Genomic DNA, 26944 nt, shown 5'->3' with positions numbered 1-26944 from the left:
GCTAGATTTCAAGTAGCTAATATGAGGATCTTTGCTTTTATGTTCATGAGTGAAATTAGCCAACAATTTAGTTCTCCTGTACTATCATTACCCAGTTTGGGTATCCAGATTATATTAACCTCATAAAATAAACTGGTCAGCTTTCCTCTTTTTCATTTTTTTGATGGAAAAATTGTAGAAGATACATGTTCCTTAAAGACTTACAGAACTCTCATCTAAAAGCATCTTGCCCTGTTTTTTTTTTTTTTTTTTCTGGGGCAAAGGGAGTTTTGATAGTTTTTTTCCCAGAAAATATGAATTTCATCTAAGTTTTCAAATTTTGATGTATAGTCGTCCATTACACATGTGTAGAATTTTGCTTATATTTAGTTATTTCCTCACTTGCATTCTGCATATTGTTTATTTGCATCTTCTCTCTCTCTTTTTAAACTTAATTCATATCACTAGGAGTTTCTTAGTCTTTTCACATGGTTTCATTTTAAATTGTTTCCTTCTTCATTACTTCATCTAGCCTTATTATTGTGCACTCTACTCTCTGTCTCCCTCTTTCTCTCTCTCTCTTTTTAAAATTTATTCTGTTGCTCTTTTCCTAGCTTAGTTTTCCATCTTTCTTATATTATTGTTTGTAAATTGATACATTTTCCTCTACATTTCAGCAGCAAACAGATATTGACTCTCAGTGCTTTCATTATCATTTAAATGTAAGAATTTCAAAGTTTACCATATAACTTCTGCTTTAAACCAAAGGGTAATTGGTAATATACTAATTTTTAGAAATAGCTATTTTTTCCCTAAACATTATTTTCTTGGTTTTTAACTTCATTGCATTGTGGTTATAGAATATAGATTGTAAGTTGTTAGTTGAAATTTTTGGAAACTTCTTTTGGGGCTCAGTATACCATCATCATCGGCGAATGCTCCATGTGTCTGAAAATAATATGTATTCTATGTTCGTTTGATATGAGGTTCCAGACATATCTGTTAGACCAAATTATTAGTCATGCCACTGACATTGTCTCTACCTTTATCGCTCTCCATGCATCACATTTCTGTAAAATATGTGTTTGTTTACTATGTTTCTTCATAACAGATATCAGCTATTGCTTATATACTTTGAGGCTATACTCTCAGCTGCATATTGATGATTACAATTTTCCTGTTTTACATTTATTTTCATACATATATAACACCCATCTCTGATGATAGCTCTCACTTTAATCTCTACTCTTTTTCTGATATTAAAATTTCTAGTTGATATTTTCCAGATATATATTTTTTATATATATATATTTTCTATGATTGATAGAAATCAAATTTTCTGCATCTTACTGTATATGTGTCTGTGTGTTTTAAATGAGTATCTTTTAGACAACATAGCTAGCTCTAATTTTTAATACAATATGAGTCACTCTCTTCTGATTGTTAAGTTTTACCTACATTGATTACTGAGTTTTACCATAAATTATTTTTATTACTATTTTTTGTGTACTCTTATTTTATGTTTTCCACCTACTGCAATTTATTTATTTATTCCCATTTTCCTGATTTCAATTATATGTTACTTATGGATCAACTATATGCATTCTATTTTTACTATTTTGATGGTCATTATTAATTTAGTAAGATTCTTTCAACTAATATTTTTTTTTCATCACTGATTGTATCCTGGGCAATGCTCTAAGCAGTGGGGATAAAAAAAGATTAATATTTTGTCTATGTTTCCCTATCAATCTCTATAACCTCATGAACAACTATGTTTTCCCACAATGAACAGGACAAAATGTCAACACAATTCCCTTTCTCACCTCCCTGTCTTCCCCCAACGACTTCCATAACACTAGTGTCATCTGAAGTTTTAGTTTTGGATTTTTGTGCTTACACAAATGATTAAATTCTTACTTATTTATACATCAATAAGTTCTGTTTTGTTTCTTACATGTTTTTCCCTCCCATAGCAATTTCTTGCTTTTGGAATCAATTTCTTTCTTTCAAAAGTTAAATCTTTACACACTCTTTTAAAGAGATTCTTCATGTTGTTAGACTATGATAATTAACATCTTATTTTTCTGCTCTAATGCTGAAATAATATCTTAGCTGGATACAATATCAGATTCAAATCCTTTTTCTTGAAAACTTTCTTACATTCAGTGTTGCTGTAATCAAGGCAAAAAGTATTGGATTTAAGTTCTGAAAGACAAGTTTTACTTTCTCTCTGAAAATTATGTTTTCCTTTTTTTAGTGATCTTAAAAATCACTATAATATATCTAAATGAGGAACTTTTTTCCACTTATCTCTCCTATTCAGTTCTTTATGTGCCCTTTTAAACTGCAGTCTTACATCTTGCATTAGCTTTGACAAATTATCAACATTTTTTTCCCTCAAATATTGTCTTTTCTTCATGATGGGTATTGCCATTTCTATTATTAGTCTCCATATCTTTGACATTTTTTCTTTCCATCACTTTATTCCCCACTAATGCCTTCTGAAAGAGTTCTTCAATCTTATCTTTCAGCTCAGTAAATCCTTCTTCAAGTATATTCAACAAAGTCTCTTCATTGGCAATAAGTAACCAGAAGATAAAATGAAAAACAGATGCTATTTGTGATAACAACAAAAACTACCAATTGCCTAGAAAAAATCTAGCAAAGATTTCCTGATAAGTTTATGGAGATTTTTAAAAATTCTATTAAAAGATATCAAAGTAGATCTGCATAAATGTAATGATATATTATACTCATGAATACAATGAATAAAATTTTAAAGATTTTAATTGTCCTGAAATTAATCTGTAAATTCATTGTTATTCAACACCAAAGCTAGATTTTGAAAAGAACTTGAAAAATTTATTCCAAAATTTATACAGAAAGATAAATTTCCATGAATTGCTAAAGCAATTTTTTTAAAAGTATAAAGAAAAAAACTCCTACTACTAGGTATTAAGACAGAATGCAGCACCAAAGGAAAACCATCAGTGTGGAACTGGTGCAGGGACAGCCTAATTGACTGAAGGAATAGAAAAATAAGGATTTAAACAGATTATTTGTTTTATGATAGAGGACATGGTACATAACTTTGGAGAAATGACAGACATTTTTGTAAGAGATTAGAAACTTGATTTACTACTTTAAAATTTTATTTACAAAAATAAAATTGGACCTCTAGCACATACTATTATAAAACAAAAACAAACAAAGTATCCCAAATGGATAAAAGGCTTGAGAATGAAAGTATAACCAAGCTAACCATAGATTATGTTTACTGAAGCAAGATATAAAAGCCCAAATCACAAAAGAAAAGCAAACATAATTTGACTTTTGACTAATATGAGAATTGAGCAACATAAGTAAGAATTTCCATTAATAATTGTCACTCACACAGGATGTGTCCCTAGGAACCAGACCGTAAGAAAGAGATTACTGAGCAGGTTTATTATGGATTGTTCTTGAGGCAACACCTGTGATAGGGAGGGAAGGGAAAAAAATAGAATTGGGTTAGAGGGAGAAATAGTGCTATGATGCAGTATCAATGAAGGCTTCTTCTCTGAAGCTGGAGAGAGGCTGGGGCCAAACTTCCCTGCATTCACCAGTCACTGGATGCAAACTGCCCTGGGAAGCATGTGTGAAATTGGGTGAGACAAATATCTCCACCCAAGGCAGTTCCTAATGAGGGATGATTATTATGGGATGTCTGCAAGAATCACTTTTCATCACTGAGGGAATAAACGCTCTGGCCCTGAACAAGGATCTGAGTGGTCAGTTACACATTTCATTTCAATCACAGGACTGAGACTAAAGTGACAGCCTGGAGTTCAATACTTACAAATAAATAATAAGAATTAATATGTAAAATATTCAGTGACTTCCATAGAACACAGTAAAAAATAACCAAGGGAGAAAAAATAACAGAAGTAAAACTTGAATGATTCAATAAATAGTTACCCTAATCTCATTAATAATGAGAAAAAGGAAGAGGTATTTATTAAGGATGTTGACCATAGCATTGTTTGCTGTAAAGAACTGGAGTAACTTAACTGTTGAATGCTAATGAAATACATAGATAATATGTGACAATGTGTTCTAATAGAACAATGTACATTAGTAAAAAGAAACCAATTAGTTGTACATAAAAGAAAAAGAATAGATTTTTAAAATATATAATGTTGACTATAAAAAGTAAGAAATAAGATTTGTAATGCTGATACCATCTTATAAATTTAACAAAACATATACAACAACTATCTATTCTTGCTTCTGAGGATAGCAGAGACAAGTGACATGGAAGTCTGAGCCTTCTGTTTGTATAATTTACTAGTACATTCTGGATGTGTTCAGGTTGAAATCCAAACGCTGTTTCTACACCTGCCCAATCTTATGTGATGGATCTGGCAATATCCAGCTTAGGAAAGAAAACCTCGGTGGTATGGTCACTTAGCAACCCATGGTCAGGCTATCAGTTTCTAGTAGGATCCATTATCGTGGCAGAAATGTTTGTTAAAATTGAGACTAGTTTTCTGACAGAGAAGGCATAATCTTCCTCCAAATCCTGGAAACATATTAGAGATTTTACACAGCAAACTCTTCCTTGATAGATATATCATTTCTGTCAAATCTGCTGAATCACAAGGCCCAAGCGGCAAGGGACCTCAGGCTGGGTCTTTTTGCAGAATCTTCTCTTCCTCTAGGCCCCATTCAAAATGAACAGCTTCCAAGATACCAAGTACATGGGTCAGAGCAGCATTCTCAAGTTCAGGGTGTGCTACCTCCAAAATCAGAAGTTACCTATCAAACACTGTGCCTCAATCAGGGATATCAGATGCAAAGTGCAAAAACTTGTCCTTAGTCTTAGAAGGAATGTTTTGGCATGTCATAGACCACTGGATCTCTACAACTGTGGCAGTCCCTTGAATCTTCATGAGACTTCTCTCCCACTCTCTGACACAGATGTCTTACTAGAATATCTAGTGTACTTTCCACTTCCTGGTCATCAAACCCTATTATCATGATGTCATCAATGTACTAGTCTAGTGTTATGTCAAGGTGATCAAGATACCTGAATTCTCTACTGTGACAGAAAGGAGGATAGGTAGTATATTCCTGGGCTAGGGAGTAAATATGAACTCCTGCTCTTACCATGTAAATAAAAAAATTTGATCCTCATTAATGAAGGGAATTGGAAAGTACATATTTATCTGCAAGAATGTTAATCCTATAACAAGTGCCAAAGACTGTATTAATCTACTGTCATTTAACCAAGTGGTAGTCGCAACAGCAGCTTCTGTGGCAGATGGTATCATACAGTAGCTGTGATTGGAGCTGCCACATGAATAAATTTATAGTTAATACATATACTTGTCAAGATCCATTTCATTTTTTCAGGGAATATATAGGTGAATTGAATGAAACGCTATGAGGACCATAACCCCTATATCCTCCAGCTGTTTGATAGTGATATTAATCTCAGCAGTTCTTCCCATAATATAGTATTGCTTCTGATTTACGATTTTCCTCTGGATGGGTGTGTGGTTTCTAGGGCTTCCACTTGGCTCTGGATGCCCTGATGACTACCATCCACAGGCTATAATGACTGGGTTCTGCTAGCTGCCAAGCATTTTTCTCTCAATCGTGCACATGGGGACCAAGGAAATAACCACATTAGATTCAAAGATACTTGGATACACTGAAATGAACTTGAGCCAAACTCCACCTGGCTTCCATAAACTCCCATTTAACCAGAAAACCATGGTGGTGTTTCAGATTCCATGGCATCAGTGTCAGCTCAGACCTTACATCTAACAGTCCTAGAAATGTTTGGATTTTCTTCATTCCTCAATGTTCAGTTACCCTGGAAATGGCTCCAGGTCACTTTAAGAGAATAATTGAGGGAATAATTATTGTATAAATTTAATGTGGCATTGCAGGCTTCATTCTCAAGAGGATCTTGAGCTTCAATCAATGAGTTCTGGATTTCAGAACTGACTTAGATCTGGAAATTGGGTGAGGAACCACAATTTCCTGTTTTAGCAGCTGATGTCAGCCTCTGTGTCATCTTTTTTTTTCTTTCTCTCCATTTCTCATAGGCATCCACTCATCTATCTCATGTCTAAGAATGCCATGACCTATTAGCTATTACCACAGATCACTGAAGGTCAAGGCAACTTGATGGCAAGTCTGGTAATTACATCTTCTTTGCCTCTGGTAATTGAATGCTATTCCCTGGCCTGATTCCCATCGATATTAAAGAGCCCAGTTCAATAGCAACAAGCGACACCATCAACTACAGCCTGCAGAGTGCAACCACCACCAACGATGCTTCTTAAAGATACTGGTGTCCACTCAGCAGTGCATTCCTTATGGAGTGTGTCTTCTGGGTCCACCCAGGGATCTTAATCAAGTTATGGGTGCTTAAGTCTTAAATAGATAATCTATTCTAATACTCTCAACTCCCTGAGTCTTTTGACCCCTTCTCAATACCATATAAGGGAGTTCCAATTTTTCATCACATTTGTTCTAGTCAAGTTATAATGCCATTAAGAAAAGTCAGGCCACACAATCCTTATCATTATTGTTGACCCTATACTTTTAAAACACCATAACCATCATATATTCCAGTGCCTCTCCTTTCATCTGTACTTTATTCCAAAGCAAAAAAGCTGAAAGCCTTAGTAAACATGATGCTACTGCCAGTCAGAAATTTTCAGCCTCCTACCACCACTAGAACTGGAATCCTTATTGTTCTCAGACAGGTGAGTAATCCAACTTTAAAATCCCATCACTGTAGTCTATTTTCTAAGAATTTTCTTATTATCAATGGTCCTGCCCTGAGGTTTCCAGAAAACAAAGCCTAAGCCAGAGACATTTATATAACTATCTTTTAAGATAATGCATTCCCAGGGCATAGGAGTGAGGAAATAGAAAGTGACGGAAGGGTGGGGGGAAGCAAATACAAGGATAGGTTATCATACTGGCTACTCCTTAGTATGTAGTATGACTGCTTGCTTATCCATGTGGCACTATCTTTCAAGCGGCCACAGAAATGAGTGAATATTAGGGCCTTTTATCCAGCAAAGAAAGGGTAAAGAATTTATCCATTCTCTCTTGTCTCCCATTGGCCAAAATTATACCCCATGGAAAATTAATTCCCTTGCACACCTAACTTGCTCATGAATAAAGGGACTAAGAAGACACTATTGCAGCTAAGACCTCGGCACCAAGAGAATCTGAGACAGAAGGCAAGAAGTACATGGCATGGGCATGAGGCAAGGTACCACAGGTTATGCCTATAAGAAGTTGATTAGTATCTATGCAAAGAAGCAGTTGGTTTGAAACAAGTGCCCAAATATCCAGAGACAGATGAAACCAAAAGATATGACATGGTACTTACATATGTAAGCTTAAAAAGAATTTTTTTTAATTTCTGGAAGGAGCATATAATTGAATTTCTTTGTAATTAGTTCTGATGCACTTTGCCTGTTGATATCTAATTTAGGCTTACTGTAATAACTGAATCCAGGTTAACCTGTCATTGATTTGCATACTTTGTGCTATTTTACTGTTAAATTTATGTTTAGTCATTTGCAATGCACTATGCCTTGTTTGCTATTTTATTTAGTAGTAATTTTAAAAGAAGGAAGAATTTTAAAATTTTGCTTTGGGATTACTTTGTATTCTTTAATAAAGTTCATGATTATATAATTTTTTTAGCTTCAAATTTAACAAACAAATGTAACTTTTGACCTCCCTCTTATGTAAGACACGAAATGTGCTTTTACTGACCCATCCCTACATTTACAGATCTTTGTTAATTTAATATGTGGTACAGATTACAAGTTAGAGGTATAGATTATTATGCTTATTTTTTCCAATTACATATCTTGTTTTTCAAGTGACAATTATTACCCTTGTGTCTACATTAATGTGTACATAAATTAATTGGATTCACTCATATCAATGCTCACGATAAGAACATTTATTCAAATTTTTCTATTTTTTACTTCTCAATTTTAACTTTTGACGCCCTGACATGTGTTTGAGCAAACTTTTCAGAGATTTTATGTCAGTGCCAGAATTTATGAACACTTGCATATCAGAAAGTAAAAAGAATTCAGTCTTCTCCCAGGCCTATCACCTGGCAGAAAAGGAAAAAAAGAAAATAAGCCTTATGAACACCTCTCAATTATCTTTTAGTATTTTATGTTGCAAAGGTTTAATTTTAAAGATTTCCTGGAATTTGTTTTAGGTTTCTTGTATTTTTTTTATAGTCTCTAGGTAACCTACATATCTTGGGACCTGGATTTTAATAAGACAATTTCTTTATCCTTAACATTGCACAAAGCTTATAAGGACATCTGTGTTGCTAAATATTTTGAAATAGACTGTTTGCTTCAGTTCTAGATATTTTTAAAATAATTTATTCTGCATGTTATAGTAAAATCACTTCAATAAGTATTTTAGAGTAATTCTCCCTTTGTTCTATGCTGAAGAATTTCTTTCATAAGTCAATTTGTGTCTGTTTACTTTATTTAGGGTAAGTGTTATTTGCTTGTATAGTGTGCTATGTGCTCATCCTTAGATAAAGATTGCTCAATCCTATATAATTGGTCTGGTTTAGCCTATTAAAAGGGGGCATAGGGACTTCCCTGGTGGCGCAGTGGTTAAGAATCCGCCTGCCAATGCAGGGGACTCAGGCTCGATCCCTGGTCCGGGAAGATCCCATATGCCACGGAGCAACTAAGCCCGTGCACCACAACTACTGAGCCAGCGTGCCACAACTACTGAAGCCTGCACGCTCTAGGGCCTGCGTGCCACAACTACTGAGCCCGAGTGCTGCGTCTACTGAAGCCCGTGCCCCTAGAGCCCATGCTCCACAACAAGAGAAGACAACGCAATAAGAAGCCTGCACACCGCAACAAAAAGTAGCCCCCGCTCACCACAACTAGACAAAGCCGGTGCACAGCAGCAAAGACCCAATGCAGACCCCCCACCCCCCGGAAAGGGCAGGGGCATAGATTCCTATAGCTCTCTCACTGCCTACTTGAATGCCGATAGAAGCCTCCTTGTATTCTTAAAGTGAAAAGCAAACCAACATACGTGGTTTTCAGAATAATTTCTAGCTTTTAGCAAGCTTGTAGTGAGCTGGACTCTTACTCTATTGCCTGGTTCTCTGTCTTCTAGGATAAGAACTTATTTCTGGATTATTCTGGCTGTGTTTACTTAACTTTTTTTCTCTTGAAGTAGTATATGGAAATCCCATACCTCCCAAGCACTGCTCACAATCACTGTCCTCGCCTACAGTTACACCACATGGCAAGTTTCCATTCACCACTTTTTCCCCTAATCTCCCTCTTTTCCTCAGCTTTATTGAGGTATAACTGAAAAATAAAACTTGTATATATTTAAGTTATACAAATACACTGATGTTTTGATATACATAAACATATACATTGTAAAATAATCACCACAATCAAGCTAATTAACATATCTACCCTCTCATATACTTACTATTTTTTTAAGTCAAATTTTTCTGTGTGTGGTGAGAACACTTATGAAATATGCTCTTAGCAAATTCCACCCAGGTTCAATTCCTGGTCAGGAAAGATTTCTTTCTTCCTCTCTGCCTACCAACTTCCGCAGTATATCCCCACCACAGACTCCTTTTATTCATAGTGTTTTACTGGGAACTGAATTTTCTGAGGGTTTGAGAACTATACGTACTTGGAGGGTAGTGAAGTCTATAGAGGCAATGTCCCTAGCTGCCACCGAAAGTTTGTTATATTTCAGTAAATAGATGGCTGTTCAAATTTGTGGTTGGCAAAATCCCTGCATCTCTGAACTAGGGATGGGTGGTAGGTGTAAACTGTAGTCTTGCTCAGCTTTCTTCCTCTTAGGCACTGCTCACCTTTGAGGGGCAAAGGATGCTATGGCCTCCAATTATTTTTCAGCTTAGCCATTGCCCATGCACTTGCTGGAAACCTCTCCTAGACTCTAGTTGTTTTCCTTCTTTTCAAGATTGTTTTGACTTAGAAACTTTTCAGCTTCTGTCAATGGGAGAAGATGGGAGGTTGAGAGAAGTTATTTCAGGGATGGTTTACGTGATGTTCAAAGTGACCATTTTTATTCTCAGAGCAAATAGCAAATAACATCTGTGACTTTGACCAAGGACATTTTAACTTGAGGGCTTAAGTTAATAATCAGTGAAATGGCTATATTAGTTTTTTCCCCCTAACTTAAAGACCTCTGTATATTAATTTGTGATATTGTGAGTTATAATAAGAAATATATATTTGGTCGTCATCCCAGGTTCCTGGCTCACAGATCTCCAAATCCTTGGAACTTCCTGAGCTATAAGAGCAATGGGAACATTTTTTGTAAGAATATTTGATCTCCTGTCTTCAGTTCCTGAAATTAATAAAGGTGAACTGGGTGTGTTGTTATTCATAACAAGCCCCCTTCCACCACAACTGGGTTTATGTTATTGAGGTGACTTTTGGAAAGCAACTAAGGCTGGGGGCTTGTTGCCTGGGGAGCCAACATGAAGAGACGGTTGGAATATTCAGTCCCAGCCCTGCCTCCACACCTCCCTCACCCCTTGGGAGGGAGGGGAGAGGGACTGGAGGTTTAATCAATCCCCAATGGCCAATGATTTAATCAATCATGCCACTGTAATGAAACCTCCAAAAAACCCCAAAAGGACAGGGTCAGAGAGCTTCCAGGTTGAATGAGTGCAGATGCAGGTAGGGTGGTGTTCTCAGAGAGGGCATGGAGTCTCTGTGCCCTTTCCCCATCCCTTGCCTTACACAACTTTTCCATGGTATCCTAGTAAATAAACTTGTTTACTGAGTGCTATGAGCTGCTCCAGCAAATTAATAAAATCCAAGGAACTTACAATTTATATCTGCTTGGTAGAAGTACAGGTAACAATCTGTCGCACGCACACACACAGAATTCTACTCACACTGAGAAAAATAACAGGATTCATTGGCATTATTCACAACATCATTTGAACGGTCAAACGTATTTAATAGTTTGATAACTAAAAGACTATGAAAGATCAATTTCAAAATTACAATGAATTAAAAAAACTAATTTTTTCTGAGATTTGATTGTGTAACGTATTGGTGGGTCCCTCAGATTAACCCTTTAAAGTGGATACTTTTACCAATTTAATGGACACTGTCTGAATTGTGACGTATTTAGTCGAATAAAATAGAGGCCCATTTCTGTAGCTTAACCTTATAATAGCATTTTATTTTCCTCACATATCAAGAAGTCTGAAGGAAGGGAGTCTGAGCCCCTTCTATCATTTTGCTCTATCATCCACACAGGGAAGCTTTTATCTTCATGTTTGTCCAATCATGGAGGCAAGATGGCTTCTCCCTCTTCAGTTGTGCTGTAGCCTGGAGAGAGAGCAAGTGACAAAAAGAATATCGGTATTAGAAAAACAAAAATATTCCCAGAAGTCTCCAGCAGAAACATATTTGGACCTCATCACCTACACTTTTGTTACATTGCCACTCCTGGATACAAAAGAGTCTGAGAAGGTGAATGTTTTATCTGGGAACATTGCCAATCTGAGCAAAAAGGGGTTCTTTCTTATCAGTAAGGAGGTAGTGAGGAATAGCTCCTAGGTAGGAAATTAAGATGGTCTAAAAGTCATTGAATTCAGAATGCTATATAATCACAACCAGTATTTTTAAGCAACATAAATTTTCAGAGCGATACTAAGTTTCAGTAACTATTCACTTTTGCTATATTTGAGGGTTTTATTTTTTCATGAATAGCCATTGTTAATGAAATAATATAAAGAAATGTTTTAAGTACTTTACTCTCTGCATTATACTTGTGAGAATGATGTCATTACAGACCATCAACATTTTTTGCATACTAGAATATTCTTTTTTTATATACCTTACTTTAGGGTGACATTAGGGTCCATGTTATAAACAGTACCAACCTCCTTTGGACAATATCTAAAATCTAAATAATAGTACCTAAATCCAAATTCCAAGGATTTTTCTGAGTTAATTACCAACATGTTTCAAATAACAATTTTAATGCCCACATACTGATAGCAGAATATTAAGTCCTAAATGGATTCTTTAAGCTAAATGTTGTACATTTATTCAAGAAACTGTTTTGTTTTGTATATATTTGCTAGCCTTAATATCTAAAACTCAGTATTTGATAGATAAGTTTTTTAAGGTATTAAAATTGTTACCTCTTAAGGGCATTTTTCTGTACCTATAAAAATTTTTCTTAATTATATTCTATCTCCCACTAAAATGTAAATCTCAGGTTCTCTGCATTCTTCAAAACCAGTCTTTAATGTTGATAAACAAGATGAACAGATTTTTCAATGACATTTAGGTGGTGGGGAGGGGGGAGAAGACAGTCAAGATAGGATATCTGTCCTAATATTCTGCCTAAATGATACTCAGAACTGAACATAGTACATTTTTCTAAATGCAAATCTAATATTAATTCACATCTAATCCATATTACAGATTTACATCTCAAGTCCTCTGTGAATTCAATTAGAATTAATTCTACCTCAACTTACACATCTTATTGAATACACTTTTTCAAATCTAATTTTGATCCTGTTGATTTGAGATAATTTGTGTTTTATAAATAGTCACACACTAGGTATGATATAGGGTGTCAAATATGTCACGTGACACATGGGGTTCAGATAAAATACCATTTTCTCCAATTATAAAGGAAAACATGTATAATCTTGCATATGAAGACTTTACCCTTATTTGCTTATAGCTAAAGCATTTAGGAAGAAAGGATATATAAAAACACAATTGAGAGAATAACCAAACAAGAATTTTTAAAATATGAAATTTTTACTTTGAAAACAAAGTAACTTTGTTTTCTCTCAAAATGTCCCTGGAAGTATGCTCTATAAGGTAATTCTTCTCCCTCCCCTGGACAGAATTTTGATTCGTCCCCCACTTCTCTCTTAAATAATAAAAATCCTCCTGGTACTTTAATCACTTTCAGCTTAGAAACTGATAGGTACAGCTAGAGTAAATAATAAAAACTCCAAACTTCATTCAAAATTAAAGCTTCTGCACTCACCTAATCAACCATGCAACAGAAGGCAGCCCTGTAGTATACAGTATGACTTGGATAGATACTCTATTTTCCCAACTTGTCTTCTTCCTCTCCTCAAATGTTGATTGGCACTGTTTCTGACCACACCAGGTTTTAAGATGGTGGAGAGAGGAGATGTGAGGGTATAGCAAAGCTCCTGCATGCTTGTACTTTTGTGAGCTGCCATCATTGACTGCTGTCTGGTTTGGGAGGTGTCAAAGCTGACTCTTGGTCTTTCTCCCTTGCAGGGTGTTTCATTTCCTTGTAGGGTTCTTCAGACTATTTACTCCTCTCCCCATTCATTAGCAGGCATCTCTCAAGGGTACTTCACTGTGATTTGGGTCTCAGCAGGCCATCTCTTCACAGACTCTCTTGTTGGGATCCTGCGGTCTTTTAGGCATCCCTTTTGATAAAATCCATTTAAGATGACTGAGGGTCAGCTTTCAGCCACATATGTGTGGTCCACACCTTCTCTATGTACCTTTGGTTCATTTTTAATTATAATTTAAATTATTTTTCAAAACCAAGCTCTCTGTGCTATTGTCACGACTGGTATTTTTCAGATGTATACAGATGTGTTTTAATTAATAGCACTGAAATTAAGTTCAAAGCATAACTGAGTCATAGTTATTTTGCAATCACGAATACAGAACATTAAAAAAAATATTACGTGTGACGAATGCATTTACTGATTGTTAAAAACACTGAGGTTGGCTAAGATAGGCCAACATCCTTCTTTTACAGACAAAAAAACAAAGAATCAATTTAGTAAAATTGTTATTGGCCAGAAGCAGTGTGATTTATATGGCATACTTCATGTGAAGGTTTATGTGATGCATGGGGTCTAAAGTAAACATATGTGGGTTTGAGTCCTATTTCTACAATGTATTAATTATAAGTTACAAGAAGTTGACCAAGTTTAATAAGGTAGGTAATCTCAGTTTCTTCTTCTATAAAATGGGGATAATAATAGCTCTAGTAATTATATTGTTTTATAATTAAATAAAATGCAATACATATGGTGTGTACCACATAGTAACTTCTTAATAATTGTTAGTTAATTTTGCCTTCTAACACTGTCAAATTATATTTTTTTAATTACAGCTGTGGCTTCTTCAGGTATCTATTTTATTTTTTATGATTTCTGAAGTTAAAAATAACATATGTATTATATGAACATATACACATATATGTACACATATATTTTTACATTATTTTCAGGTCATTATTAAATTACTATAATGCAATAGTTAGCAAGTGTTTATTAAAATGAGAATCTTTGTTTATTATACTACATAAAATGAACTTTATCAGGCTATACTTAATTTTTCTGAAAAGCAAATAAATCAGTAAAGGTAAGCTCCTACCTTTAATGATTTAATCTTTGGAATTAGTAAGCCAAGTAGAGAAGCTCTCGTTTTCAATGTAATAGAAGAAACAGACTGTTAAAGCCCTCCATGACAGGCTGGGAGAAAACTCTGTAAGAATTTGGATACATAGTTTAGGATTTTATGATTCAAATCCTGATTATTCAGATGTTCACAACTCCTCATCATCGTCTCTTAACAAGTTATTCATGTTGGTGGCCAAATAATCATCAAGCTATTGCTAAGTGGAATGGTTAGTATTGCATCTATAGTGTAGTTATCCAAAGAGAGGACACTAGTATTGTTTCCATGTAAATAGTGTCACTACATCCTTGTTTGTTTATACCCCTCATAACTATTCATTCATTTCAAGATTCTGAATGTAATGAATGCTCAATATCTTTTCTCCATGTGCTTAAAAGTTTTAGGAAGGATTAGGACAAGATTTTGTCCCCTGATCTTATTTTTCTCTTCCAACACAGATCCGAAACAACACTGCAAGTGTATACTGTATAACACCTAGATCACAGTTCTAGACAATGTCTCCTTCCAATAGCTGAGATTCTAAGATACATTATGTTTAACTGTTAATGAAACCTATTTGGGTGTACTTAGTTCAAGATTAATGTTATTACTTTCTAGGCCCATTCTATGTAGATAACAAATATTTTCCCTTCAAAAATGTTAATGTTTTGTTCATAATAAGATGACAATTTGAGTTATCTTTTCCCATACATTTAGTATATTTCATATAAATATATTTGAAATATCTCTATATACAATTCCTAGGTCTCTCCACTGAAAGGGCTTAGAAGAAATGGCCCAACAGTTGCAATAAACAAGACAAATCACCATATTCTGGTTTCTAAACATCATTCTCCACTAAAAAATATCACAGTTAATTGTGGGGAAAGGCAGATTCCAGAGCTGGGGAATAAAAAAACAAGATAAATTTCGAACATTTTGTTATATTAGGAAACAAGGAAATGTTCAAATAATCAGGGGGACACATCAAAAGGATAAGCAAACCATCTTAAAGGAGCTCCTACAAGCCAAATCTGAAACAATTTGAGCATCAAAATAAAGAATATTAGTATTCTAATCCATTAAATAAGAATCTAGGAGTCCATACTAACACAAACTTTAAAAACAAATAAATAAAGGGACTAATATTAAAGGCTTAGACCTCTGCTCATTAGCTTAGTTCATTCAGTAAATGTGTATCAGGTGACTGTAACACAACTTCAAGACGAACCTGCAGGTGAAAATTTCTCCATGACCATAGATAAAGCCTAGAACAAATGCCAATCATTTAGACACTTATCTCCTTAGACACTGGGCAAGTACCAATATATTGGAAACTTTCTGGGAACAAAAAGCTCCAAATGTGTATTTCCAATTCTGCATGGTTACTTTAATGCCATTTCTCTGTCATCTCTTAAAGTATGATGCTGTAGTAGTTCCCTGACAGAAACTACCTTTGACTTGGCCTGCCAAAAGGTCTGTATCCTCCTTCCGCCTCTTGCTACATCTCCTATAATTTCTCTTTCCCAGCTCCTCATCCAGCTATTCCACACACTTAGGAATTGAAAAAGCCCTCAGCTTACAAATTAGGAACAGTGAGTTCTTTTAAATAAAATGTAATGAATGTCTCAAACATAATTCTATCACCCTAACTTAGAAAGAGGAACAAACAAACCACAAAAAACACACTATTAAATCATGATTTTCATTAAGTAGTACCTGGTACTCAATGCTAACATATTTAAAAGGCTGAAAATCTACTAAAGTACGCTAAATGGAAAAATCGAAAACTGTGTGTTAAAAATTACTCAATCTTTCCACAGTATTTCCATGAGCATAGTTTGCATTAAATATGAAGGATAATATTTAATTTAACATTTTATTGTTTTGAAATGACATAATGATAAACATTCTAGTGGTTATAGAATATGGCTATAGTGTAGTTAGTTTACAGCTATTAACTAGAATAAATATGTCATGGAAACTGTTCTGAAGATAAATGTTACATTAGTTAAATCACAACAGCAAAAAGATATCCCATTCATTCACTCATTGAACAATGATTTATTGAGTATCTACTATATACTACTAGTACCATGTACTATGCAGTACTACTAATATTATGGATCACAGGCACCCAAGGATGAATTAATAATGTCTCTGTCCTAAAGAAACTTACTAGTGATAAAAGCAGACACATAAATTAGTAATTGCAAAGCAGTGTCTCAAGTGCATAAGTCAATGGTAGCACAGACTGAGCAATTCTTTGGATGATGGGTGGGAGAGAGTGAGAGGTTTCCTCAAAGAGTGAAAGCTTGAGGTGGATTTTAAGAGATGAGCCACAGTTTATTAGGCAAGAATGAACGAATGAGCAGCTATTAAACAAAGTCACAGAGGCACAGACTAGCCTGGAACATGGTGAGAAGAGGTGAGGGAAGAATTAAATTTTCAGCAAGGTCCAACTTGTGGAAGGCCTTAGAGACTAACCTAAGTGGTAGCATAACTGAATGTATAAAATAATGAAAGTAGAAATTATTTAGTTTCTGACCTGTCCAGTTCCTTACCACCTCAGGACCTAGGTATTACCCCTTTCCCCTGCCTGAAAAGTCCTTCCCCCGGATTTTTACACAAGTGTATGCTGTGCCTCATTCAACTCTTGGCTTAACAATCACCTTTTAATACCACAGAACTGAATTAGTGCCACCCTACGACACCCACCTATTAATCTTCTATTTCCATTGTTTTTAAATCAATAGAGAACAGAAACACAGTTGTAAATATCAATTTTACAACTTTATGTAACATACCCATATACCCTTGATTTCTAATCTCTTTATTCTTGTAAACTAGACTGAGACAGTTGTAGAAATTGCTAAGCAACGTTTGGTGTAGTACAGACTCTAGGGATTTGTTAGTTGGCAATCTTCTCTTTATCCTGTAATGAACATATTTTGTTCACTAGTAGCCATATGAGTATGACTAAAGCAGAAGAAACCCTTTCAGAGATATTTGCATTTTATTATCTCAAAAGGATAAATCTCTAATGCAAATTATCAGGCAATATGACAAAACATAGTGAAGCATTTTGGAGACAGCAAAAAAGATGTTTCTAGCCCTTTAAATCATACCTCATATGCAAATCTTCCTGTCCTTGAGGAGACCTACATTTGTCTCCAGAGAAAAGAGCTAGGAAGTAAATCTCCATTAGTACTGAGAAAACTTAGATTTCTTTTATTTAGCATCCTGCTAAAGTGGGAGCTTCAGGGAATGTTTATACATAAACTGTATAAATGTGTATATTTATACACTGTATATTCATTGCAGTTATGTGTCTCCTTTTTCCTACTATTGTATTTTCCTTCATTCATTCAACCTCTGTGAGGACTATGAACATGAGTCATGCTCTCAAGTTATAGCCTAGAAGTGAGGCTGAGCTATGCCTAGAATTTTGTAATACAACCTAATGAAAAGGATCAGGTAGCATTTCATAGGAGTTCAGTAGATAAGATTACTTTCAGCTGATTATATATAAATTAAAAAAAACTTTTAAATAAGAGGTTTATTTAAGCTGGACTTTTAAAGAATCACCTAACCAAAAAATGATTGGGCACCAATGAATCTATAGACTACATGAAATGATATGTACATATATGGAAGATATATGTACATGTGCATTTATGATGGGGGACGAAGGGTGGGATAAGATCACCAGTATTCATCATATTCTGAAAGACATCTCTGACATTCAGAATGGTTAAAAGCAAACTACACCACACAGAATAGTGTCTGGAGAGGTTTGCAAAATTATTAAAATTAGTATGATTAGAATTACACTCTCATTGCCTCCAATTGTTCATCAGAATTTTTGCTTCTTAGTAATCTGACTGAGGAAGCATGATGAACTTTTCTTTGAATTTTTTGAAGTATGTTTTTCCAAAGTCTAGAAAACACATCTGATTGTTCCTCACTATTTCAAGATAGAAAATGTTCACTTTATTTCCATATAAACTTTCTTTATACCTACAAGATTTTCTACTATTGACAAAAATTAAGCCCATAATATTGTGCCTTTTTTGCTTCTTTTACTTAATTGAAATGGAAACTATTGTCATTTAAAATCAATAACAAAATGATAAAAATTAATAGGGAGGATTAGAATATGGGCATTAAACATCATGTTAAAAATACATGTAGCATATTTTAAATTTTTTAAAAATTTATGATGGGAATTGATGGGAAACTAAAGGCATATACTAAGGAGATACATAGAGAAAAAAAAAGAATAAATTAAGATGTGCATTTGGAAAACAGGAATAATAATAATATGAAAAAATAGAAGTAGTTATAAACGTAGGAGATAATAGTATTTGATAGAGAAGAATTTTCTATAAGGATGAGTGCATGAAAAAACAGTAAGATGGTTTTAAAAGATTTAGGATCACAAAGTAGAAAGTGATGGCAAATGAAATACTCACTTAAATAAAAAAAAGGAGGGGATATAGATATAACTACTTGATGGCATGAAATCCAAGTACCTGAATTTTTGAAGTGTTTAAAAAAATCTAGTAAGGAAGGCTAAAAGTATAAAAGCTATAAGAATATCTTTTTGAGTTTAGTAGAATGTAAATTGATGATAAAAGATTGACAGGCACCAAGTGAGTAAAAAGCAAAATAATAAAAAAAGACAGATAAATTCAGATATTGACGTTCAATAAGTATGCCTGCATAACACTGCATAAGAAGGAATACATTTCCAGATCCCCAAACAACATTATTCTGTTGTATTTTGTGCATACGTTGAATAAGGTAACAAAAGCATCAGTCACAGAACAAAAAATTACTTTCATGCTTTCTTTGCTTGAGCTGGTCAAATTTCTCTCCATACATGTGAACTCTGTAGTTAGGATGGAGCAATGATTTAAACAATCTTGTAGTTCTCTTTCCTCACTTTGTGTAGTCTGTGTGGTCCATGAATTTCACACAAAGAGATGCTTTACAAAGACCAAAGTCACTTCGTTCAGAACTTTCTAGCAGCTAAAATGATCTAATACTCTCATAGATGTAAGCACTCAAATCTTGACTGTTCCCAGATCTTTTACACAGGGCCAGGTGACTAGTTGACAGTCCTGACTGAAAGTAATTTCCTGAGATCTGGAGATGCTGGACCATATATTCCCTCCCAATACTAAGACCAATACTAAAAATAGTAAGATGGCTCTACAAAATGCAGAAGCACAACCAATGACCATTAGTTCTAGACTAAAATGAAACAGTTCTGGCCCTTCTACAAAAAATTAGTTAATAAAAACCTAAATGTTACAATCATCAAAATATTTGAGGTTTTGAGGTAAAGAGAATTAGCACTACAATGTAATTTGACAAGATACCAAATAAAATATGCAGTTCCACGTGTTTGGAGAAGTCTAAGACCCTAATCCTTCCCCTCACTAACTTGCAGAGGCTTGATTTCTCAACATTAGATCCTCACCTTAGAATATAGTCTTCTTCACTGATCTTTCCTCTCCTCTCTGCTTAGTAAAAGGCATTACAAATCAGAGTTCAGTGTTTTCCTCTTCTCATGTTTTGCACTCTGCTAGGTTAGGCCAAAGATTCAAGGTTTCAAAGTGTCCCCACGTCTATCTCTGTAGCCCAAACTCTCTCCGGGACTTGGGCTTGTATTTCCAGTCACTGGACTTAAGCTGTGCATATCTGTGGAGTCACTGGGCTGGGCCCAGAAACCACCAGATAAACATGGCAAATCCTCCTGAAACATCATTTGGCAAAGTTTGAGGGGAAAGTCATATTTCACACTGGTATAAATATGAACCTACTACTACCGAGTAGAACCTAAAATCCATAGGACTTTTAGATGAAAACTGGAGACTTCAAGTAAGATTACTTTTGGGCTTCCCTGGTGGTGCAGTGGTTGAGAGTTCGCCTGCCGGTGCGGGGGACGCGGCTTCGTGCCCTGGTCCGGGAGGATCCCGCATGCCGTGGAGCGGCTGGGCCTGTGAGCCATGGCTGCTGGGTCTGCAGGTCCGGAGCCTGTGCTCCGCGGCGGGAGAGGCCACAGCAGTGGTAGGCCCACGTACCACAAAAAAAAAAAAAAAAAAGATTACTTTTGGTTGGCTGTGGTTGAGTATATCATTGTTGGAGATGATCTGATAGAAAAGTCTAAGACACTTTGCATCATGCTAAATAATTCTCCCTTATAAATATGGATTAGCATTTTTGTGTGAATACTGTAGCAAGAGTGAAAAGAGGTTTAATAATAGGAATGGCCATGGACAAACTATGAAGCAGGTGAAGTTTATTCTCCTCCCCCACCACCACCATCACTACTACCTCTCAGACCCTGTCCCAAGGTCTTGAAGAATCTGGCTTCTTTTCTTAACCTCAGCCTCAAGGCTAAGTATATTCTGTCTTTTCTTCACCAATATGTGCTCTTCCGCATTCCATTTTCTTAAGACATTAGTATGAATGTAAAGAGATAATCGTTTAACACTAAATATAAAAATTGACATTAAGGTAGTGGTCAGATAGTGAAATTTCATACACTATCACTTTGGATATATCTGTTATTAGGCAGAATTCTGCTGAGCATTTACATTGTGCCAGAGAATGTGCAAAATGACAAGAATGCGCAAAATGATAAGAATGCAAAGACGGACTAAAAAGGCCCAGCTATTCTTGTTGTGGAGGACAGACTTGAAAATAAGGAAGTGTATTAGAAGCCATGTTTCCACAAAGGGTACATGGAGACATAAAGAAGAGTTTGTGTTATGTTGGTAGGAAAAAAAAAGAGTTAGAAAAGGCTCCTGAGAGAAAAGGGCCTTAGAGGTATGTCTTAGAGGGTAAGCAGGTACAAGCCCCACAAACAGAGAGCGATGGCTGTATTTCAGGCAAAGAACCAAGAAATAGCCTCGGGAGTCAAGGAAACTAAGAAATTCAGGATGGATGAAACAGAAGGTTGTAAGGGGAAGGGGAGACCCAGGCCTGACCCTTTGGTAGGACACACAAGTCAGCTGTCTCGGGTCCCAAATATGGTGGGGTTTTGGCACAAGGCACTGTACCTCACTGCCCTGATCAAAATATTACTGAAATTCAATTTTTAAATTTCTGTCTTTAATGATATTCCAAGGGACCTAGAACAGATGCTATAAAGGGGCTTCCTTTAGTCTGCGTTTGTTTTGGAGAATACACATTGGCTGGGCGCCCTGGGTTCTAATTCCAGGGGGTATACAGTGAGATGTGGGTGGAGAGTTCGGAAGGGGCAGAGGAGGATCAAACCAAAATAAGGAGTTTGTACTTTACTGTGTATGTTTTACTGTGTATGTAATGGGCAGCATTAGTGGATTTTGAGCGGACAAGAAAGGAGAGGTTTCAGAAAGTTCTTTCAGCTAATCCAAACAGAGGTTTTTGAGGTAAAGGCAGGGAGAGGGAAAATAACCACAATAATATGGGGTAGTTATGTTGATAACCTGAACTAAGAAACAGTGAGGATATGAATATGTGGTATCCTATAATACTGCAGCAGACAGAATGATGGTCCCTTAAAAGATATCTAGGTCCCAATCCCTAGAACCTGTGAATACATTATGTTACACGGCAAAGGGAAATTAGGTTTACAGATAGAAGTAAGGCTGCAAATCAGCTGACTTTAAACTAGGGAGATTATCCTGGGTTACCTGGGTGCCTGAAGTAATCACAAGAGTCCTGAAAAGTAGAAGAGGTAAGCAGGGGCGTCAGTGTCATGGCGATGGGATGTGAGTAGGCCTTAACTGGCTGTTGCTGGCACTGAAGATGGAGGAAGGGGGCCATATACCAAGGAGATCAGGCACCCTGTAGGAGTGGGAAAAGGCAAGGAATAGGATTTTCTAGAGATCCAGAAGACACACAGTCCCTCCAACTTCTTAATTTTAGCCCCGTGAGAACCATTCTGGACTTCTGGTCTCCACAACTATAGATAATAAATCTGTGTTGTTTTGAACCACCAATGTGGAAATTTGTTACAGAATCAACAGGAAAAACACAAATACCCGACTCAGCCTTGGCATGAAGAAAGCCTGTGACTGAAAACCACATTGAACATTTACAGTCTCTTCTAACATGTGAGTCGTATCTTCATCAGAGCTCTGGTCAGGCAGCTCTCACCTTCGTAAAGGTTTTCCTAGATGAGGAACACCTCACTTCGGTCTTACCGTTCGTGGTTCTTTATCCTTCCTCCTGAAACACTTAAAGATCTCTTAATATACGGATATAATTTTTATGTCTGTTGATCAACCAATTGCTGAGCTTTGTGTCCACTTCTGTTCAGAGAGTAAATTTAAAGATACTCAGTATGAGGGACTTTAAGTGTAATACAGCATTAGAAGTAGGAGCTTTAGAGTCACACAGACATGGATCAAGTCACAAATTCACCCCTTACAGGTAGTGTGGCTTTGGGTAATTTATAATACTTGAGCCTCAGTTTCCTCGTCTGTAAAAAGGAATAGCAATGTCTTAGGTCAGGATCCCCAGAAACACACTCTGAGGTGAGGACTGTGTGCAATTGTTTTATTAACAAAACACTTCCAGGAAAAACACAAAAATAACAAAGTAAGCAAGATAGGGAAGGAAGTGATTTCAGGCAAAATTCTAGCATCAGCATGATCCTGCAGGGGAGCCTTGGGGTGTAAATTACACTTCAGATTTTCTTATTACTACAGGCTTTTATACTGTGTAGGGCAGTCCTTGGCAAAGGGTGTACTAGGAGGGAAGTGAACTCCTAAGTGGGTCCCCTCTGGCTCTCTGTGCCTGAAGGCAAAATGAGTCTAGTAGCCCTTGGGCAGTCTTCCAAAGAGAGTCTCAGGGGCTGGCTCTGAGAAGTAAAAGAACACAGAAGCTAGGGGTAAGGCGGATCCAATCAAAGGGATCCTAAGGGATCAGGATGGAACTTAACTGGGTCTGCCACAAGCATCTACCTCATAGAACTCCTAAGGATTGAATGTACTTATGTTTTTCTTTCTTTAGCTTTTAAGATTCCTGAACTATTTTCTTTTGGAATAGCACACAATATCTAGTGCCATGTTCTGCACATAGACTGCTCAGCAATGAAATAATTCTTTCGTGACGTAGGCATCCATCCCAGAAAGGATAAAAGAGACAAAGGAGAAATAAAGCAAATGTGAAAGTTACCAGAATAGAAAGTAACCAAATTAGTCTGAATCTAGCATTTCAAAATGGTCATAATTTCAGTCATATTTTTCAGAGAGCTGGAAACTTGAAAAACTTAAGATTCACAACTATTTGCTTTCATCTCTGAAAAGCTAGGCAAAGTAAACCAACCAACGAACAAACAATGTATTTATTTGATGACAATAAACATTACAGGAAATGCCGCCCCTCCCACTGCCAAGAAACAATCTAACGAGTCCCCAGAATACATGTAATTTTTTTCTTAAAGCATCTCCTTCTTTGCTATTCTGGTCCTATTCTGATAATTAAAACCTTCAATTTTGATAGCATGTTACAACTTTAAAGTGCATTCACGTTTAAGTGCATTTAAAGAGCATTCAATTTTACATGATGCTCACACAACCCTGTCATATATATTTTCACTCCCGTTTTACAAATGAGGGAACAAGCTCTGACAGGGTAAGTGACCTAGTTAAGGTTGCACAGCTAAAGGCAAGATCCCAACTTCTGACACCCAAGAAAGCACTTTCCTCAGGGTTCTACATGATTCTTCACCTTGTATGAGTCAAGATCCAGTCAGGAGACAGAAATCACACCAAAATTAGAACAGGGAAAATTTAATATAAAGAATTATTAACTAGCAATTCTTCTTTTAAGAGAGAAGAAGATATCACTAAAGAATGCAGGAAGAGTGGATTAAGGGAGCAGACACTACCTCCAGGGCTGTGGGAGAGTGCTCAAGGAGGGATAACTTAGATGAACTACCCCCATCCCTGCTCTCTACCCTACAAAGCCTGAGAGGCAGTCCTCATTGGAGATAATGAGGTTGTGGCCCATTTGACAGTCAAGAAATTGGTTGAGGCGTCACAGACTGGGCTGGTGAGAAAAACCACCAGCTAGGGGGCCAGTGAAACTTGCTAGGAAGTCACCCACTGGGTTGCTGGTGAGGCTTACTAGGAAGTCACACACTGGGGAACTGGCCAAACTTCCTGGAGGGTGTGAAATACTGGTTTCTTGGATACCACTGACCACCACACCATAGGAGCAAGAAGAAAAGCACTGGAAACAAGAAGAGGAGCCCCTTTTATATGCAGTGTCCCTCCAGCACCTTCTATTGACAAGTGCTAACATTGAGCCAACTGAAAACAAAGAAATGTTTACAGGTTCCAGCTCTAATTATCACAATTCAGGGCAAAAAAAGATGAATTAGAAGCTTCCAAACACTAAATTAGCAAGCACACACCTCAGTGACTCTCCTGGGTTCTTAAGGGTAAAATGCTTTTATGTCAAATTCCTGCCCCATTTGTTTTCTTTTTCCCTAAATACCTCTACGATAAAACGCAGACCCAACCTCTGGGGACACTATGTACTGACTGCTGGTAGGATATGTGGTAATTGCATGGGAAGAGTGTACAACAGTGACTGAGACCACGTCTTGAGCCAAACACTTGGGTCTGAATATGAGCTTCACCACTGACTAAAACTGCAGCCTTGCAAAAATTAACCTCTGTATGCCTCAGTTTCCTTATCTGTAAAAGGGGATGATAATATTGCATACTTTACTAAGATGTCAGGAGAAATAAATTAATATATGTAAAGCCTATAGAACATGTGATAAATGTTAAAAAAGATAAATGATAAAAAAGAACTTTATAAATATTAGTATTACCCGTACGTGTTAGTTTGTAAATGGCATTTAAAAATACACACTGTATTTGGTTCTAATTACCAATTTCCACTTAAGACTGTATCTCATAATGCTAAAACCCAACTTCATTGGGTGACACTGGGCTACGGTACAAAAAGTCCTGCCCATACCTGGGCACTGCCCGCACCTCTGGCTGCAGATCCTGGCATTGCTCCTGGCTCACTGAATAATCCTCACCAATCAAAGCCAATTCATTGGGGACCCATTTTCTCAAGTGAAAAAAGACACGGTTAAATCATCTTTCTTTAAGATCTCTTCCGTTGTGACTACCTTTGATCCCCCACTTCCCCAAACAGTGAGTTATACGAGAAGGGGAAAAAAGAGGAAATTATCATTTTCAGTGCCTACCCATCTATGTCAGGCAAGCATTTTGCACGTTCTGCCTGATCTCATCCTTACCATAGTCCTGTCAGATTAGTACTTTTAATCCTATTTAACAAATAAGGAAACTGAGGCTCAGAAAGGTCGACACTTCATTCAAGATCATACTCTTGATAAGTAGCAGAGCCTGAATTCAAACTGGGTCCTTCTGTTTGGGTCGACTAAGCATTTTTAACTGTTCCGCTTGCCTCCCACACTGTCTTCATCTCAGACAGCAAGACTCCTAACAGCTCAGTGCTTTTCATGCTTTGCTTTAAAGAGATGAGTGGGTGTGCACCTTTGTTTTTAATTATCATTTTGAAACTACAGCAAATTAAATTCACCTACCAGTTACAGGAATTTAAAAAGTCACCCGTAACATCTCACACGAAACTAGCCTTTGAGTGAAACCCAGCGGCCCTCCTGCATCCTGGCGCCCCGGTCCTCACCTCTCCTCCTGGCTGCAAACTTGGTGAAGGGAAAGGAGCCTGGTGGCGGGCCAGCGAGCTGAGTTCCAGCCCCTGTTCTGCCGCTCTGTCAACCCTTGGAGACTTCTCCTTCAGGGTAGCAGGAGGCTGTCTGCTCGGGTCAACTTAGGGTTTCTCCCGCGTCTCAGCCCGGCGGCTCTGAGGGCGCCCGCGGCGAGGGCGTGCCCAGCGGTCTCGCCGCAGATCCCGCGTGAAACTGCCCAGTTCTCTGAGGAGGCTGCTCACCGCAGCTGTCCCCACCCCCATCCCGCAGTCCCTTTCTTCCCGCTTCTTCTAACTTGGAAAAGTGAAGCCCCTACACTTCAAGCCTCCGCTAAGTTCCCGTCTGCACCCGAGGCCGGAGCGCTGCTTCCCCGTCCCTGGCTGCCAAAAAACCAATCTCCAGTTTTCTAACTTTACGCTCCTCTGAGGGGAATTCTGAGAACTCTGCGACGGGTCTGACTGAAACGTGAGAAGACAAAGCCTGTCTAATCAGTGAACTCCGACGCCTCCACCCGGCTCGTAGCGCCCAGGCCTTCTCCGGGGAGCGCACGCCGGGCGGGTCCCAGAGCTCGGCTTTCTCACGCCAGGATTCCGCGCCCCGAGGCTCGCGGCGCTCGAGCCGCAGCGCCCGGCACTGGGCGAGCCGAAGTCCAGGTGCCGCTATTTGTGCTCCGGCCCGCCCAGGTCTGAGGAAGTCAGGGCGTGCTCACAGCGCAGCAGCCTAGCGCAGCGCTCGGCCG

Source organism: Monodon monoceros, unplaced genomic scaffold, assembly GCF_005190385.1.
Source record: "Monodon monoceros isolate NGI ecotype Baffin Bay Population unplaced genomic scaffold, NGI_Narwhal_1 Super_Scaffold_2, whole genome shotgun sequence".
NCBI lineage: Eukaryota > Metazoa > Chordata > Mammalia > Artiodactyla > Monodontidae > Monodon > Monodon monoceros.
Note: the sequence above shows the minus strand (reverse complement) of the source record.